The 13,494-nt window shown below is 37.8% G+C and overlaps 1 long non-coding RNA gene across 1 annotated transcript; it reads left to right on the top strand.

The window, feature by feature from the left end:
* Positions 1-1,337: 1,337 nt before the first annotated feature.
* On the top strand, positions 1,338-7,536 carry LOC125469490. The gene is made up of 2 exons (XR_007251775.1): positions 1,338-2,259; positions 7,087-7,536. It is a non-coding gene; the product is annotated as an uncharacterized LOC125469490 (long non-coding RNA).
* Positions 7,537-13,494: the final 5,958 nt, after the last annotated feature.

The raw sequence follows: 13,494 nt of genomic DNA, 5'->3' as shown, positions 1-13,494 counted from the left end.
TTATAACTTGACGGAAACCTAACCTAGCTAATTGGAGATCCCATGGTCTAGGTTCAATAGGAAAACTATTTAAGGAAAACTCAAAGTAAAAGACACATAATCTTTACTCATTCTTATGATGGAAAACAATGTGTTGCCTGTAAGACGAAAAGGGTGAATAGCTATTCTTAATAATGCTAATATCTTATGGTTAAGATGAATAGAATATGATATTCTTTATTAGCATTACCTATATGAGATTGATGTGGGGTCGCATCTTTGAAAATTGGTATGGCTACAATTCTCTACAAGTCTCATGAAGTCAGAATATGTTCAGGACCAAAATGAACACAACCGTATGAATTGAAGTGTGTCAAGAAGTGATATGTGTGATACTTATTGTTTCAATTTTCCTACTAAGAATGATCAGTTCAAGATAGTAAATTCACTGCTTCATTAGGTAAATCCGATAAGTACTCACTAGAGAAGGTTCAAGTCCAAAAGACACCTATCCCAATGCGTATTATATCTAAGTTCTTTGGAAAGACGTTACTAATTTCGCTAGTATCTTATTTTTTATTCAAATGTGGGGTATTGCTAGAGTTTGAAAAGAAAATGTGGGGTATTGTTGGAACTTGTGTTTATGTGGAACTCCCAGTCCCACATCGCCCAAACATGTTTAGAACTTCATCTTTATAAGTGAGTTCACTCACTTATAGTTTGAAATGAATTGGGCCAAAGCCATGGACCTTGGGCCTTAGAATTGGAGGGTTTGGTTGCATATATTAAATGTCAAAATTGGGCCTTGGGCCTTAGGGCTCTTGGGCTCAGATGGACGAAAAACCCAAGTATCATTTTTACGTTTTTGATTTTTGCATTCAGTTTTTTCCGAAAGGATAAAACTGATCACATGAACGGTTACAACCATTTTTAAAGATAAATATGAACGGTCAACTGCTCATTTACGCCATTATATATATGGCCGTCAGATTAGAAACAAACACAACAATTCCATCGAATCCTTCATACTTCACAAAGAAACACCACAACCAATTCGCCAAGAATCCAAGTTCGAGTGCAAGAACTTGGATTAGATAGTTGTTTCCTGCAAGATAGACGTCCATTGAACTGCTGCACTGGTGTAGGGATGAATTTCTGTCTTAGGAGATTGCTTCTGCAAGTCTCTATCTTCAAGGAACAAGTCAGTGATTTGTGATTTTATAAACAATTTCATTAAGTGTTTATATTTTGATATGTTGTATTTGTTGTTGAGTTTTTCATTTGAAATAAAGCTGTGTAAATTGTTATATATTATACACTTGACATTTGATTGGTTCTAATAGTTAGCCGTTCTTAGCAAGAGCCATCGATTTCGAGCGGACTCCTAGTCCCATCTTCTCTCGCAGCTGATCCATCCGTCTTCTTCTCCTTTGCACCTTCGCCATCTCCCTTCTCCTTCACGACTTTACGCCGTCTCCCTTGGGCTCTCACCTTCACCATCCTACCCAAAAGCTAAACCCAGAGCCCGAACAAAAACTGATAAAGAGTCCACCGACTCCCTCCGGTGGACACGGCCATGGTTATTGCTTCAACCGCAGCTCTCGCTCCTTCCTGGTTCACGCCCAAGAGGTGATTCGTTTTCTTACACTTTTGTGTTAATTTTTTTTTTTGTTCTGTTCTGGGGTCTGTTTGGTTGGTGAGAAAATATGGAATTCAAGAGAGTTTTGGCCTTTTTGTATTTTTTAGGGTTTTTGATTGTTTTTGTTACTTGGGTCTGGGAAATACACGGTATTTCCATGTGGGCTTCAGAGATTTTGGTGATTTCTTAGTTTTTCTCTATTTTTCCGGCAACCAACCCGGAAATTCGGTTTTTCTCCATTGTGGGCACTAATCTTCTTTATGTGAAAGTTTATGGATGGAAAGGGAAAATAGTGAGAATTGTTGGATGATTAATTAGTTAAACTATTTTGAAATTGAAAGGAGGAGATGATGTATCATGTAAATGAATGCTCTAGAGTTAAGAATATATTTATAAGTTTGAGCTTTCAACTGGGTTGAGTCAAGTATCATTTGAAGGTTTTGCAAGACATTTGAGTCACTTTTAGTATCTCATTGTGCAATATAAACATCTTTACGCTGCGATTGCAGGTTACTTGTTATCTTTTGCTTGATTAACTTGATACATTATGTGGACCGAGGAACAATAGCAAGTAATGGTGTCAATGGGAGCCTCGAAACTTGTACAGACAGTGATATATGCACGGCTGGTACTGGGATTCAGTAAGATACTAAGAACCATTTGATGGTTTCCTTGTTTCTCTGGCATTTCGTATTTGTTTGTGGTCAGGAATTACATGATTCCATTTATTTGAATGTGCCGAGTTTGCAGGTTTTCGCATATAATCATGTTCTAGATGCTATGGTACATAAACATTATTGAGATTTCTGAAATAAACAAATGTTCATCCGTATCAATTTGTTATGGATATAAAAGTTTCACTTGATTTCTAAGAGCACCATATTTGAGCTGTTGCCAAATTTATTCTTTGATTAATATACTTAGCTATGGTGTGTGAAACATATCCACCAACTACAGTCTGCAGCAGTGTTGAGACTTTAAGAACAACTCCATCCCTAAAGACTTTGCGCCAGCACCCAGCCCATTTATCCACTTCAGTGAACAGTAATAGACCCTAATGAACAGTAATAGGCCAAAGCATCTCCACCCCAAAAAAAATGTGTTGGCACCCAGTCTAAAAATGCATTGGCATAAACGATCTCCACCCCTACAAAATGCACTGGCACCCAGTCCATTTAAAATATTAAATAATTTTTTTATAAAATAATAAATAAATAAAATAGTTTTAATTTCGGATAGGATTTTTAACCAATCTCGTCACACCACGTGTCATTATCTGAACGTACTATTTTGTGAATAGATTTCCGCTAAGATTTTCAACCAATCCCGACAGCCCACGTGTCACTTCCTGTTTACAATAATTTAGGCAAGATTTCGATAAGATTTTTAACCAATCTTGTCACGCCACGTGTTATTATCCGAACGTACTATTTTGTAGATAGATTTCTGATAAGATTTTCAACCAATCCCGACACGCCACGTGTCACTTCCTGTTTACAATAATTTAGCCAAGATTTCAATAAGATTTTCAACCAATCACGTAGTGTCACGTGGCATTGTCTAGAACCTCATCTTCTCTTTTTTTTTTTATCCATATAAACCCTACATCCCTACATCCATCCTCACACTAAACTCAATCCTTTTTTTTAGCTCAGAATTCTTCTTTATCGTTTTCAAATCTTGAGTTCTTACAATGTCTTCTTCAATGAGAGCGTATAAACAGTTGCAAGAGCAGCAGAAAAGGTTGTTGGCACAACAGGAAAAATTGGTCAATCTTGACCAAGGTGGAGGTAGAGATGAGGCATTCGCAATGGAGGAGGATAAGGATGATCACCATAAAAGGCGGAGGGCCTCACATTCCCGCCGTATCATGGAAGCTATGGGTCAGATAGCCAAACCCAGACGTGCGGCAAACATGGATAGAAGAAGGGAAAGACGAGGTAAAGATCTCTTGAAAGATTATTTTATTCCCAACAGCGTTTTCCCTGATCATGTTTTAGACGTCGTTTTAGAATGCAACGAAGTTTGTTCGATAAAATCATGAGTGATGTTTGCAACCATGATCCATATTTTGTGCAAAAAAAGGATGCTTTTCATGTTCTAGGTCTTCTTCCTGAGCAAAAAATTACGGCTGCCTTGCGAATGCTTGCATATGGAGCATCTGCATATCAAGTGGATGATATCGCATGGATGGGAAAAACAACAGTTCTGGAGTCCCTGATGCGGTTTTGCTCTGCAATTGAAGCCCTCTACACTAATATGTACCTTCAACAACCCACACCAAGGGACATGCGAAGGCTTCTGAGGAAGGGTGAGATGCGAGGCTTCCCTGGCATGATTGGAAACATTGACTGCATGCATTGGACATGGAAAAACTGTCCAAGTGCATGGCAAGAAGCTTATGGCGACAGAAAATGAGCCAAAAGCATCATTTTGGAAGTGGTGGCTTCTTTTGATACATGAATTTGGCATGCTTTTTTTGGTGTTCCAGGAGCTCAGAATGACCTAAATGTCCTTGCCCAATCTCCAGTGTTTGACGAACTGCCACAAGGAAATGGGCCGAGATGCACATATTGGGTTAATGGTAATAAATACGAGGGACCATACTACCTTGCAGATGGTATTTACCCAAGGTGGTCAACATTTGTCAAAACAGTGCCACATCCGCAGAGTGAAAAAGAGAAACACTTCGCAAAGTGTCAAGAAGGGTGTAGGAAGGATGTCGAGCGTTGTTTTGGTATCTTGCAAGCTCGTTGGGCCATTATCAGGGCTGCAGCTAGAATGTTTGATGTCGAGACTCTTCGATCCATCATGATGATGTGTATTATTCTCCACAACATGATTGTTGAAGACGAGTATGATTATGATGTCGTCGATGAATACAAGTCGGATCCGATGAACAACTCAAGAACACAAATCTACTATGCTCATGACCGGACAGAAGATCCCGTGCAACACGAGCCGTTGGAATGAGATGGACGTTACAATGAATTGATCGTTTAGCGGTACACTTCATTGCAAGAGCCATACTGGCACATAACCCGCTAGAATGACTTGATTGACCATCAGTGGAGATTGCACGAAGGTGAAGATAATTAAAATAAGGCTTGTGGTTGAAGAATAAAGTGTATTGTTTTTTAAGTAATCTTATTTAGTGTGTGTGTTTTTTTTTTAAGTTTAAATGGTGATGTTATGTAATTTTATTTGGTGTTTTTTTTTTAAATGTTTATTTGGTGAGTTTATGTAATCTTATTCAAATATTTAAATAAAGTACAAAAATTACATAAGAAATTAAATAAAGTTCTAAAAATAAATAAGAAATTACATAAGAAATTAAATAAAGTTCTAAAAATAAATAAGAAATTACATAAGAAATTAAATAAAGTAGTACAAATAAATGCGAAATTATACAAAATCTGTGGAGTTAGGATATGTGGTGCTAGGATCTTGGTTGCTAGGATTTCTGTAGCTGGAACCCCCTTGACTTGTTTCGGCATCTCTTGCACGCCTCCTTCGCACGACATCTCTTTTTTCTGATGTCCAAAAATATTTTGAATTCGGAGACAGTCCTATTAGAGACTTGTTCATAGTGTCACGATCTGTTTGAGCCATCCTTTCTTCTCTAAGCATCTCATTCTCTCGATGAAGTGCTTCTCAAATCATCTCGTTCTCTCGATTAACTATTTCTCTTTATCTCTCAGCCGCCGCATCACGAGCCTCAGTAGCTGCTATTATTGCTGCCATAGCAGTAGCTTTTTCCTCATCTCTAGCCTTTTCCCATGCCATGTTCAATTCACCTTGACGAGTAAGTTCCTCCATATATTTAGTGTAGTCATTTTTGGAAGAACTACCTTTTTTCTTTGATGCCTTTTTACCTTGAGGCCTGAGGGACTGACGAATCGGTTGGGTCTCTGGCACTTCTTCAGGCGTCCCTTCCGTGTCTTCAAATGTGTTGGCTTCTTGTTTGGCTGTGTCTGCTTCTGGCGAACTGTGTAGACCCATACCGTGCATGACAACTTCTGGACCGGTTGCCACAATTTTGTATCTAGGGCAATCTTTGACTATTTGCCAACATTCTCATTTGTTGAATGATTTGTTACGGTTCTTTGCATTGTAGAATGCTTGTGCTTGTAGTGTCTATAAAAATGTGGGATAAGATAGTATTAAAAAATATGGGTGTAACACAAATAAATAAATTAAAATATTGATGGGCGTGGAATGCATATAAATTAAATAAGAAATTAAATAAATTAAAATATTGATCTGGGTGTAACACAAATAAATAAATTAAAATATTGATGGGCGTGGAATGCATATTACATAGAAATTACATAAGAAATTAAATAAATTAAAATATTGATGTGGGTGGAATGCATATAAATAAATAAAAATATTGTTACCTCATCCACTAAACTTGTCCCACTACGCAGATTACCAGAAGCATGAGAGATGACGTTTTTCCAACAAGTAAAGGACGCGTTGAGTTTTTTCCAACGACCTTGAAGACCTTGACTAGATCTGGCATCTTTTCCATGTACATCGCAAAACGATTTCGTAATTTTACTCTACATTTCTCGCTTATCCATCTCATTACCTGTAATTGGGTCATGAGTAGTGCGAACCCAACATTCACACAGCGTAACATCTTCAATGAGCTTCCATGAAGTCATTTTTTTCTCTCAAAGTGTACAAAATATTCAAATGTAGAAAGTGTAGAAAGTGTAGAAAATATTGAAATGTGATGTAAGGTGGAAGATGAGGGTTTGGTATTTATAGAAAAAAAAAATTAATTTTTTAAAATTTTTCTGTATTTTTAAAAAAAAATTCACAATTTTTAATAAATTTTAATGTTGTAATTAATCTGGACCGTTGGATTTGAAAAATAATCAAATCCAAGAGCCAACCAGCTGCCACGTGGCCAACGGTCAAACTTCTGACCGTTGGGCCTTTTTTTTTATATTTTTTTTGGTGAAAAAAACGTGGACCGTTGATCTGTGATCGGACTATCCATTTTAAAAGTCAAATTTAAATTTTTTTTACAGTTGGAAATCCAACGACTTTGAGGAAGGCCACGTAGCCCTCAGCTGTTCAAAGGCAAGTTGGCCTGAACGTGGGCCCCACCGCCTGCAACACTGTCGCCTACTCGCACCCAGTCGCTAGTGTTGTGCACGTGCCAGCCTTTTGGACCGACTTCTGGGTCTGTCCGAAATGGGCTGGCCTGCTGCCTGGCTTGGGCTGGGTGCCAGGCTGTTTTGCGGGCTAGAGGTTTTGGACAGGGTGCCTGGCTGTTTTTTGGACTTGGTGCTAGGCAAGTCCACCTCCGGTGGAACTGCTCTAAGGTTGAGGCAGTTAGGGGATTATTTGCATTTTATCCATTTTTAACCAATTTCTGTTCTGTTTACTACACGATGTTTACAACATGCAGTCTTTTGATCTGAGTATCTGACATCATGGTTAATCTTTCTCAGTCTGAGCTTCCACCTGGGGTGGAGTCTGCTCTACTGCAACAAGTTTTGAGCCTAACACAGGAAAAATTGAGTTCATTGTCTCCGGAATGTCAACAACAAGTAATAAAGCTCCAATAGATGCTTCGGTGAGATCAGATTCAGCCATCGTAGCAGAGTCATAAATGGCAGTTTTGATGCAGTAAGTTGTTACATGTGCAGGCACCAACTTGCTTGCTAGAGCAACAAAAGGCGTGATATTGATTCAATCGATTTTGATTGTTTGTAACAGTATGTTCATGTGAGGAGTTGATTTAGAGGATCTGTAGTGCAAGAGTACTATCGTATTCGTGTAGCCTACACAAGCTTGTGTTTTAGTCTAGTCAATAAATTAGTTAGAATAACAAAATTTTGTCTGTATCACAACATTTAAATTTACATTCCCTCAGCTAAAATTTGTTGCTTCACTTTTGAAAACGTTGTGTACTTTGCTCGAGGTATATTCATGATCTCTTCCTTTTGCATATTGTTATTGGTCTTCTTCAAACTAGTTGGAGCAAGCAATTTACGTGCTCAAATCCAAGTGTAGCAATGATCAAGGCTCGGCTATCCATTTGCCAATGCGCCTCACGCATCATTGTGGTCTTGGGATTGAATGCAATCAAATCAAAGGTGAATAATTAAGAAAAGCATTCTAAACCCCGTCAATTGTCAGGAAAACACATATTGATGTTTGGAGCAATACTACTCTTGAATCATGTATGTTTCTTTTGTTGGCAAAAAATTTGATTTTTGTATTTTTTTATTGAGTCATACTCTCATCTAATATTATTAATGTTGATAATATCTTTAAATAAAGAGAAATTAAAATAGAACAATAATTTAGTCCGACATTGTACCTAACGCTTCACTAAGTTAGTCCTACTTAGTCTAGTCTAAGCCAGTCTAGCTTAGTCACTGAAGCTAGTCCAGTCCGAGATAGTCCGATGCAACAAACACACCCTTAGTGGCTCCGCCCATAGTTTGGAGTTTTATATACAAAAGGTCTTGGTGATATTATGGTGGTGAATCTCCCAAATATAAACTGTACAATATTTTGTTATATCTCCTATGTTTGGCTCTATTCTCCAAGAAATCATGATGTGTTAACCCAAATTGGAACCCACAAATAGCCTTAGTTAAAACAAGTGTGCAAACTTCATTTCTATTATATGTAACCCATTCATATATGACAAGGGATTCGAATTTGAAACCTGAGAAGTAGCACAAGACTTAAGATAGAGTTGGCACTGCGAATCAAATTCTTCAATATAATTACATAAGTAATTTAAATATCTTTTTGAATCAGATTCCACTTACCATTATGACCTAACACATGCACTTTGGAATATAAGAATATATGTCAAAGTCTCGTGATTTGTCAATGAATATAAGCCTATGGCATAGCTAGTATTCGGTGGTTTAGAAAACACACACAAACACACATTTTTGCCCGTCGTTCAGTCTTTATTCTAAATAAACTTTTTTGTGGGTTTTTTTTAATAGCACTTAAATACAACCTAACGCTAAGATTTATTATTAAATAGCATATTAACTCTAATATGAAATTACTATTTAAGCCCCATAAGGTTTCAATAATAAAACTAAGGGAGTTTCAACAAAACACTTCCGCTACTGTTCACTTTTAATAAAAAAAAAAAAACACATTTTTACCTTTCGCCGAATACTATTCACTATATCTTTATTTATCATTTTTCATTAAAACTAAAGTTTTTTTTGTTTTTTAACTTTTCATTAGTTTTCCTTAAAAATAAAAATTATGAATGCACCCCAAATCACGTTCAATGTGTATCCCACATTTAGTTTTTAAGCTCCCAAAAGCAATCCAACCGTCTATTCTAGAACAAAACTTTAATCAATAAAAGTTAAAAACACGTTAATGGGAAATTTTTATTTTTGATGAATGGAACATAGAATTGACGTTTTATAGACTTCACATGAGGTAAGACTTCATTTTTTTTTTTTTTTTTTTAGTAATTTCAATGACATCATTGTCAATTTAAGCAAGGATTGCTCATGCAAGTGGATTATAAAAAGAAGGGCCATGTCCAAGGACGTACAAATAGAGACAGGGAAAGCATAGAAATGGCACAACAAAAATAATAGCACCAGGTGAGTGCATGAAGTGAGAGGGACTTGAAGCAAAGCTTCAGTCCTGACCCCATTCTGAAAACCAAAGCCGGAGAGGAAGTATCGTCACCTTCTAATTTGAAATCAACAGACCAATATGGTATACACAAGGTCGACGGGGGGTGTAAAAGTGTGGAGTGTGAGAATACTATCGGTAATAATGTTTAAAATAAATTTTAATTTAAAAAATACATGCACAGTGTATTCAATATGAATAATGTATTCAACAATACCTATGATGTATATAAAAAACAAAGCTTTGTTGAAAAGTCTGATGGCAATGAATGCCCACACAGTATGTTAGCAAAAGTCTTCAGCATGGGCAGAAGTTTTCAATGCCCATGCAAAGTGAAAGTTGAATACATAGAGATTGTATAGTTAGACGAAGTGTCGTAAATTTCAAAATGCATTAACTGCATCAGTTTGGAGTTACTCTATAAATAGAGCACTCCGCATGTTTTTAAGTTACAAGAAAAGAAAAGAAGAAGTGAACAAGAGAAAAATATCAGTAACATCATCTATTTCTCTGCTTTTATTTGTTATCTGCCTGTGCTATAGTTTTAGTGTGGCATTTTACATCTACCTTGCACCTACCATTAAAAAGGTTATTCCTCTAACTTTGACCTTTTTATAACACGTTACCAGCACGAGTCTCTAAATATAATTATTCTCTCATCTCTCTTCACCGAACGAACGAAAGAAAGAAAAAGACTCTCAGCACATTTCATGCCTCCAACGTGCTCCTGCAGCAACAGTATAGAGCGCGAGGCTACATTGAGTACAACTAGCTGATATATGTGCTCTTAGTAGCTGAACAGAATAATGAGCTCTTGATGAACAACCATCATTCCCGACCTACTGGATCTGCACCATTCCCAGAAGTGAATGCTGCTTCCCTCGAAGTGAACGCCACATCCTCTGGTGGTGATAATCATAAACGAGGACGTAGCCACAAGCGAGGTCGATGGAATAGGAAAGGCAAGAACCATGGAGTTCAGTTTCATAACCAGGTTCCCAGGCATAATTCAGGCCCAAGCTTCAAAAATGCGAATCGCCACAAAGGCAAAGCTCATATGAACAATGCTCCTAGAAATTCTGAATGAGCCTGCCATAGGTGTGGTGGCAATGGGCATTGGGCGCGTACTTGTCGTACCCCAAAACATCTAGTGGATCTGTATCAAGCCTCCCTCAAGGAGAAGGGTGTCGAGATCAACTTTCTCGACCAGGCTAGACCAATGGATATATCTGATCCAGTGTTTGACTTATCAGGGCAGTTGAACACAACTCATCTAGATGTTCCAGACTTTATTATGGAAAGGGGAAATGAAGTATACCGGTCCGATTGAATCATTAATGTACTTTTATTATGCTGAACTTGTAGTATTTCAAATTCAATAAAAGTGGCATGTAAATTTTCTTGTTATAACTTGCTTTTAATTCTGATTCTCTTACTCAGAGAGCATGGATAAAAACTGTGGTTATTCTCAGAACATGAGAAATGACGGAGATATTTGTCTTGCAGACAGTGCAACCACACATACAATACTTCGTGATCGAAAGTATTTCTCAAGCTTAATACCTACAAGAGTAGGGGTAACAACAATATCAGGACCTTCAGATGTAATTCAAGGTTCAGGGTAAGCCCAGATTATGTTACCAAATGGAACAATATTGTCCATACAGAATGCATTGTATGCTACTCGATCTACTCGAAATTTGTTGAGTTTCAAAGACATACGTCTAAATGGATACCACATTGAAACAAAAAGTGCAGAAAATGTGGAGTATCTATGCATTACCTCCAATGATACCCAGACGCGTATATTGGAGAAGTTGCATGGTATGTCGAGTGGATTGTATTATACATACATAAGGACAATTAAATCACATATTGTCATGAACCAGAAGTTCATTGATTCAAAGGTTTACATGCTTTGGCATGACCGTCTGGGTCATCCAGGATCTACCATGATGCGTAGGATCATTACCAACTCTAATGGACATCCATTAGTGAGCCGACACATTGCTGCCTCAAATGATAACCATTGCAAAGCTTGTTCTCAAGGGAAGTTGGTAATTAGACCATCTCAACTAAAGGTTGATGCTGAATCCCCATCATTTCTGCACAGAATTCAAGGGGATATTTGTGGGCCTATTCAACCATCATGTGGACCATTTCGATATTTTATGGTTTTGGTTGATGCATCTACCCGATGGTCACATGTTTGTCTCTTGTCTACTCGGAATGTAGCATTTGCAAGACTTCTTGCTCAGATAATTAAGTTACGAGCACAGTTCCCATATTATCCCATTAAGTCAATCCGACTTGATAATGCTGGTGAATTTACGTCTCAAACCTTTGATGATTATTGCATGACATTAGGCATTGATGTTGAACACCCTGTTCCTCATGTCCATACTCAAAATGGTTTAGCAGAAGCATTGATCAAGCGGCTTCAGTTAATAGCTCGCACTCTGCTTATGAAAACCAAATTACCCGTCTCTGCATGGGGACATGCCATCTTACATGCTGCATCATTGGTTCGATTGAGACCTATAGCCAACCATCAATACTCTTCAGTACAACTCGTGTTTGGACATCAACCAAACATTTCCCATTTACGAGTTTTTGGTTGTGCTGTTTATGTGCCTATTGCACCACTGCAACGCAGTAAAATGGACGCAATTACGTTTCGTTACTTAATAAGTTTAGTGGTTTCAGAAGGACTTGACATGCGACTTATGGATGTCATCACTGCGTATCTATATGGAGAATTAGATACTGACATCTATATGAAAGTCCCAGAAGGACTTAAGTTGCCTGAAACAAGTAATAAACCACGAGGTATGCTCTCGATCAAATTAAGGTGATCATTGTATGGTTTGAAACAATCTGGACAAATGTGGTATAATCGTCTCAGTGAGTATTTGATCAAAGAATGGTATATCAACAATGTTATTTGTCCTTGTGTGTTCATTAAGAAATCCAATTCTGGATTCGCTATAGTGGCAGTATATGTTGATGATATGAATCTAGTTGGGACTTCTGAAGAGCTTAATAAAACTGCTGAATATCTGAAAAGCAAATTTGAAATGAAAGACCTTGGAAAAACAAAATATTGTCTCGGCCTGCAGATCGAGCATTGTGCTAATGGAATTTTGGTCCACCAATCAGCTTACATTGAAAAAATTCTGAAGCAATTTGGTATGGACAAGGCTTATCCACTAAGCACGCCATTGGTCGTTCGTTCTTTGGACATTAAGAAAGATCCATTCCGTCCAAAAGAAGATGATGAACTGGTCCTTGGTCCAGAAGTACCATATCTGAGTGCAATAGGTGCTTTGTTGTATTTAGCACAATGTACTAGACCAGATATAGCTTTTTCAGTTAACTTGTTAGCAAGGTATAGCTCTGCTCCAACAATCCGCCATTGGAAGGGTATCAAAGATGTATTGCGATACCTTCGTGAGACAACAGACATGGGTCTCTTCTACTCAAAGAACTCCACAGATGACCAGGTCCTTGTTGGATATGCAGATGCTGGCTTCCTCTCTGATCCGCATAAAGCCCGCTCACAAACTGGATCTGTGTTTAAGAATGGAGATACAGCAATCTCATGGCGCTCAACCAAGCAAACATTAGTTGCTACATCTTCAAATCATTCAGAAATACTTGCTTTACATGAAGCAAGTTGTGAATGTTCTTGGTTAAGATTAATGATCCATCATATCCGGAATTCATGTGGTCTAACTTCGAAGAAAGACAATCCAACTGTCATCCATGAAGATAATGCAGCATGTGTTGCCCAAATGAAGGAAGGATTCATCAAGGGCGATAAGACTAAACACATATCTCCAAAGTTTTTCAGTGCTCATGAGCTTCAGAAGGCTAAAGTTATTGAAGTCAGACAAATCCGTTCAAATGAAAATCTGGCAGACTTGTTCACCAAATCTCTACCAAAGTGCACATTTCAGAAGTTAGTGCAAGGCATCGGATTACGTCGACTTACCAAACAGCTAAATTTGGAGAATGCGGAATCAGGGGAGATACATATCAGGGGGAGTATCCATGATACATGCTTGTTGTACTCTTTTTCCTTCGATTAGGATTTTTCCTATTAAGGTTTTAACGAGGCAACATAAGCATACTTGACACTATATCAACGATCCAGGAAAGTTGTACTCTTTTTCCTTCGCTATGGTTTTTTCTCACTGGGTTTTTCCAAGCAAGGTTTTAACGAG

The sequence above is a fragment of a genome, unplaced genomic scaffold, assembly GCF_019419815.1.
Source record: "Pyrus x bretschneideri cultivar Hongxiangsu unplaced genomic scaffold, Pyrus_bretschneideri_v1 Contig43, whole genome shotgun sequence".
Lineage (NCBI taxonomy): Eukaryota > Viridiplantae > Streptophyta > Magnoliopsida > Rosales > Rosaceae > Pyrus > Pyrus x bretschneideri.
The sequence above is the reverse complement of the archived record's forward strand: the minus strand, read 5'-3'. Positions and strand labels throughout refer to the sequence as shown.